The sequence below is a fragment of the Haemaphysalis longicornis genome, unplaced genomic scaffold, assembly GCF_048455015.1.
Source record: "Haemaphysalis longicornis isolate Haplotype H1 unplaced genomic scaffold, Haemaphysalis longicornis Haplotype H1 scaffold_4, whole genome shotgun sequence".
Lineage (NCBI taxonomy): Eukaryota > Metazoa > Arthropoda > Arachnida > Ixodida > Ixodidae > Haemaphysalis > Haemaphysalis longicornis.
The window spans coordinates 149,130,292-149,136,735 of NW_027526361.1; positions in this window are offsets into that span (position 1 = coordinate 149,130,292).

The following is a 6,444-nucleotide window of genomic DNA, read 5'->3' on the forward strand; positions in this document are numbered from 1 at the left end:
GGTAGTTTGGAGTCATCCTGAAGGATGCGGAGAGCTGTGGGAGTAATGCGGCCCCGAAGATATCGGCGGCATGCTTATTGCGAGTCACTGAGTATGGTGACACAGTGTTTGGCTGTTGTGGCTGCTAGCGCAATGACTGCTTTTTCGGCCGTTGTGGCAGTGGTGGTGCGAATAGTGGCTGCCGAAAGCTGTTGAAAGTGGTGGACGACAACGGCCACGTCGTAAGCTCGCTGGGTGGAGTAGCGGGCAGCGTCTTTGTACCGAGTGATGGAGCAAGTGGAATGTAGCCATTGCAACGTGGCCGCACGAGTGGCTCGGCGGGCGACGTTGTATTCCGGATGCATATTTCTGGCGATATGAGCCGCTGGGATAGGACAGGAGCCACTGAGCCAATGATAACCCAAGCGTTGAAGCGTGCAGCGCCCCGTATATATAAGGAGAAGGCGTTGCTGTGACAGCGTGTGCGCTTCAAGAAGGTCTTCCCAGGTGTTGTGGATTCCTAATTGGAGCAACGTGCGGGCGGATGTAGTGGGCGGAAGGGCAAGCGCGGTCTTATAAGCCTGGCGAATGATCACGTTGAGTTTGTCTCACTCCGCAGGTTTGATGGCCAGGTGTGGGGTCCCGTACATAAGGCGGCTGGTCAGTAATGCCTGAATGATGCAAACCTCATCGTGTTCTTGAAGGCCGAACCGACGGTGGGCAACACGGCGGAATAGTCGAGTGAGTTGGGTGAGCGTCCGCTGGAGTTGGGGGATGGTGCTAGAGCCACTGCCGTTCTTAGAGATGTTAAGTCCGAGTATTCTTACTGAAGCGACATTGGGTACTGGGTGGTTGTCGATGAAGAGGTCAGGATCTGGGGTAGGGTCGGTGCGTTTCTTGTACGTGCGAGCGCACAGTGTGATGAACGCAGATTTTTCTGGGGCGCATTTGAGACACCTCTCCTGCAGGTACTCCTGAATGACTTCAATAGCAGTTTGTAGCGAATCCTGGCGCTGGCCGGTGGAGCCCTGTGCAATCCACAGTGTGAGGTCATCAGCATACAGATCATGATTGACCGCGGGGATTGGCCTAAGTAAAGGTGGCAAAGCTCGCATCACTAGGTTGAATAGTAGCGGAGACGCCACTGATCCTTGCGGTGTCCCCCTGGAGTGGAGGGTGAAATTCCCGGATCGGAGATGCCCGAGGCGGACGGCGGCCGTGCGGTTTCGAAGAAATGCAGCAAAATGGACGTGCATTCGCGGACCACAGTTTGTGGTTCATAGTCCCTTGAGGATGCTCTCGTGTGTGACGTCGTCGAATGCACCTTTAATGTCATGGGCAAGGATAGACTTCTAGCTCGAGGTGGTGAGGTGATCGATGATGTCCGCTTTGATTTGTAAGAGGATGTCCTGAGTAGAAAGGTGCGGGCGGAATCCAAACATGGTAGTGTGGAGGTAACCGTTGTCCTCGTTAGGAGTGAGGCGGTTAAGCACCATGTGTTCTAAAAGCTTGCTGACACAGGACGTGAGGGAGATTGGACGAATGTTTGCGGTGGTAATGGGTTTGTTTGGTGTACGCATCAGCGTAATGTTCGCATGCGGCCACTGCTGGGGGAGGGTGCAAGCAGCCCAAAGGTGGTTATAGTAATCTAAGACATCGTCAATTTCCGCGTGACCAAGGATTCGGAGAAGCATGTTGGGAATTTGGTAATTGCCTGCGGTGGTGGTACGTGTGAGCTTTAGAAGTGCAGCTTCCAGCTCCTGCAGCGTGAATGGGATGTCGAGAGAGGGATTAGAGGGTTCCTTGGAGGGCGGGTAGCGGGCTAGGGGGTTGCGTCGGGTCTTCCCGGAGAGACTCCTGGAGAGTACTCACCAGCTGGTCTTTTGTACCAGGGTAGGAGTGGATGAGGCGCTTGATTTGATCGTGTGGTAGCATTCGTTTCCGTCTTGCCCTAAGGGAGCGGAGCATGTGCCAGGTACGGCGGGTGCCCAAGGTACCTTGACGTCTCACACAGAATTCTGCATAGTTCTGCCAGCTGAGTTGGCGAGCGTAATTCTCTGCCTCCTCCATCAGCTTGGTGATGCGGAGCCTAAGCTTACGGTTAGTGCGGTTGCGCTTCCATCGTTTGGTGAGGCTGCGGCGAGCTTACCATACGTCGAGGAGGGGAGAGTCTGCCGCCAGGGTTTCTTGCGTTAGGCCGACAGTGGTAGTGTGTTGCCGAAAGAGGTCCAGTAATTTAGATCTTCATGTGTCGATGCAATCGATTTTTTGAGCCGCTGTTTGTTTACAGAACTCTTTCCAATTGGTGATGCGGACCGTGCCGATTGTGGGTGCTTGGGGGCGGTAGTGCGGTAGCGTAATTTGAATGATATGATGGTCGCTACCCAGATTTTCGTCGTGGTGGGACCATACGGCATGCTGGAAGTTGTGGGTGAGCGTGAGGTCCAGATTAGTGTCCCTGGTAACGCTTGTGCCAATACGGGTAGGGAGAACTGGTACATTGCACAGGTGAAAATGCTGTTGTTGGAGGGCATAGAAAATATGTTTGCCCTTAGGATTGTCGTAGTGGTATCCCCACGCCATGCGGGGGGCATTAAAATCACCAAGGCGAATAAGTCGGTGGCCACGAGTTTGTTGCCGTACTGTTTGTAGCAGGGTTTGGATGCCATGAAGGGGTTGTCGGGGGGTGCTGTAGATATTTGGTATGTATAAACTGGGTTGCGTTTTGTTCGGGGGTAAAAGTTCTACAAATGTGCAGTCAAGGATCGTTGGTAAGGAATGGGTCAGCACCGCATGCGCAGTACGAATGAGGATGGCGGTGCGGGAGGTGGGTTCAGTCTGGTTAGATTTGTAACCATGAAGGGTAATTGGCTCCTCGTCCACTTCTTGCAGGGCTATAATATCTGGGGATTGTTGTTGTGCGTATGCTAACAAGGAGGGTTGTTTGTTGCGGTGGGAACGACAGTTCCATTGCCAGATGGTGAGAGCCAGAGATTTCGGTGGAATTGTAGTCGAGCTGTAGCTTGGACGGAGGTGGGGAGTTGTTGTTGCGGGGTATCTAGCGTGCCTTCGAACTCTTCTTGATCCCATGGGATGGCCCAGCACCATGTGTCTCCTGATTCCGGGGGCAACCTACAAATCTTGGCCTTTTTGCGTGCTTTAATAATTCGCGTGCTGTCCCCGAGTTTGTCAAGGCTGTTAAGACTGCCATTAATTTGTTCGCCCATATGGTAAATAAGTCGCTCAATGCAGAAAAGGTCCGTGGGGGCTGGGCTTTGCGCGCGGGGAGTGGCCTCTTTGTCAGGCTGTGTGTCCATGGGTGTTGCAGAAGCGTGAGATGAGTTGTGGATCAGTTTGTGGACTTGAGCACGCAATTGTTTAATACATGATTCAAGGGCAATGGTGCGCTTGTTGGTGGCCTCGAGTTGTTGTATTAAGCTGGCAATTTTATGTTCTAGTTGATGGATGCGTTGGTCAGGGAGGGCGGGCGGCGTTGGAGTGGCTAAGATAGGTGAGGGGTGAGCAGTGGGCGGAGTAAGTGCCACGGCTGACCAGCTCACGTTGTTGGTGGTTTTCTTGAGTGCTAAAGGTGGGGTGGTCTCGTCCAGGGACGGCCAGCGGTTGGCCGGGGCCGGTCCTTGGTTGGTACGGGCGTTCCTCCAAGGGGGTGGTAACCGTGGTTTTAATTTCTTACGGCATTCACGGCTGGCCGTAAGGTGGTTGTGTCCACAAAGTTGGCAAGTCGGGGTGCATGGTTGTCCGATGGGGGGATCACGTAAGTGACAGGTTGGGCAGATGATAACCTCGGGGTTTGGGCAGATGTCCTGCCGATGGCCCGTCTCCCCGCAGAGAACACATCACTGGATAGTTTGACGGTATGGTCGACAGCGTGTGAGGATGCCGTATGCTTTTACGTAGTATGGCACAATGGTGCCTTCAAAGGTAATTACGGCGGTGGTCTACGTGCCGAGTAGTCTGGCGTGTAAAATGCGCGCCCCGTTGGTGGCCAGTATTGCAAGATGGACGTGGCTAATAAGCGCCGAGAGTAAATGAAGGTTCTGTCTTCAGAGGGAAGTTTAGAGTTCGTCGACAACAGCTCTCGTCTGCCTCATACACTAGCAACAAAATTGTAACTTCTGCAAGTGCACGTTCATGTTGAAAAGCGAAGTGGTGTTTAAACAAACAGAGCAAATCAAAGGGCAGGCTGAACCAGTGCTAGGCAAATACATAATGGAATAATGTCACAAGTTTTTCTTCGTGTTTATTTTAGGGCAGCAGCTTGTGTAAGGGCGCAATGCATACTCCCTCACGCGAGGGAAAGTGCATGAAAGAGAGGAAAGGTACGCGCCATGGCCTCAAATATTTTTCTTCGTTTTATGTTTTTTCTTATAAAAATTGAAGTTTGTCCACTAAACGCATCCTTGAAAACAAGATATTCCAAGCCCCCACGGAACTCCGAGCCGTGGCTTCGATTAACTATCTGGTCATAAAAAGCGAGACAATCAAAGGGCCCTGCACACCAAAATCAGCGTATTAGTGTTGTCTTCACCAGAATGCGTAATGCAGCAAAAAACCAAAAAATAGTTTTATTCTTGCGTGCTAAGTTACAGCTTTGTGCAGTTTTCCTAAATAAAAAATAAAGCCGTTCCACTCAACATGAAAGCGGTCGTAAATGCAGAGCAGTGATTCGCCATACCGGCCTGTAGCACCGTTATCCGCTTACTGCTACTACCCATCACGCTCTTCGCCTCCCTGTCTCACTTCTCTCTTGATGAATTGAACGGATATTTGTCCAAAGCAGTTCAAATTTCCCGCCTTCGCAGTGCTCGCGCGCCCCCTGCCTGGAACGAACAGCGCGAGTGGTTCTCGCACGTGCCGGCACCTTACTGCGCAGTCCACAACGCGCTGTTTTTGGCGGTCCCATCTCCCCGCGAGGGGGACTCGAGTAAATGCGTCGCATAGGGGGTGGGTGTATTCCGTTAGCGTTTAGTGTTTGGGGAGTTGGTGGTAGTGAATGCGTTGTATCAGCAGCTTCTTGACGTAGTTTGAATGAGTCAAGGATATAAGGCGCGTTCGTAGCCTCCCATTCTGTGTCGGCTTTGTGGCGCAGTGGGTAGAGCACCATGTACATTGCGTTCCGCCCGCAGGGTCGAGGGATCGAAACCACGCGCCGGATAGTATTTTTTTATATAGTGTAGGGAGGGGTGCGGACAACGACGGTGCGGGCTACGACGGACGTCAACGCGGGTGACATCGTGAGTTACTGAAATGCTCTGCATTTAAAACACATTTTTAAGGTCATCAGACTTCACATTGGAGCGACCTTTTCTGCACGAATGACGGCATGCCACTAGCATACCTTTGGACGTACGCCGGCATAGGTCAAATCCGAAGTTTAAAGTTGCCTGCGGGCTGAAGGACACCACGATAATTTTCTTGCGCCGACTTGCACTCTACGGGTGTGACCAGTTGCGGCTTGCGTGTCCAGTATGGCGGCCTACCTCTTTCCACAAAAGGCGACGGTGTGTGGACGGTGAAAATTCAGATGACTACTAAAATGGGAAAAATGGCTTAGCTATTACGACATTCACATACGTGAAAGGCTAGGATGGTCCCAAAAGACAATGAGACCGCATGGTAAGGGGTGCATGGTTGAACCACCTCGTCATGAACCAGTACGTGTGACTGGTCTTATACTGTTACGTTCAAGTTTGAATACGACCGGTGATAAAACAGCTTTAAACTCGGTTCCTGCAGAAATAGCGCTTAGGTACTGGTTGCTTGCGCCCCCACAGCCCGGTTAATAATAGCCGGTTAATAATGGTTTATTTTTATTTCATTTGCATTTGATTTGTTTTGCTTTAATTTATAAATACAACTACCTTCACTGAACGCCCAACTAAACCAAAGTCAGCTTCCCCGAGGGACGTGGAGTGCTTTATCTCCTGACAGGTTTTTTTCCACGCTGTGTCCGGAGTGAACGGGACATCCGTACAAAAAAGTGGCCTCCGAGTTCCTTGTAAAGTACAGGGAAGTGCGTGCGCGACGCTTTGTTCAGATCCATTCAATAGCACCCACCTGAAAAACTCAGGAGACCCTTCCTCTGGTCTTCTGAAAGAAATATGCCGCCCCTGAGATTTAAGCAATACTTACTCAGTAAAATGCATCCTACTTTCGTCATGCCGGGAGACGCGGCCACCTCTATGCCTATGGAAGACAAGTTACTTCACCTGTTTTCGATTTAAATAACAGAAACCTTTCCGGTCGAAATTTGTCATTAAAGCTGGGTTATATGTTTGTAACTGTTTTACAAAAAAGGTAACGTGTTTGTTTTTTGAGTATCACCTATTTTACATTGGTTTACATTATTGTAGCAACTTTTACCGACAGGTACCTTTACATATACCATAAGGAGTATGCGAGAGATCTTATATTATAAAAATAGCTCTGTCTAGAGTGCGTCCG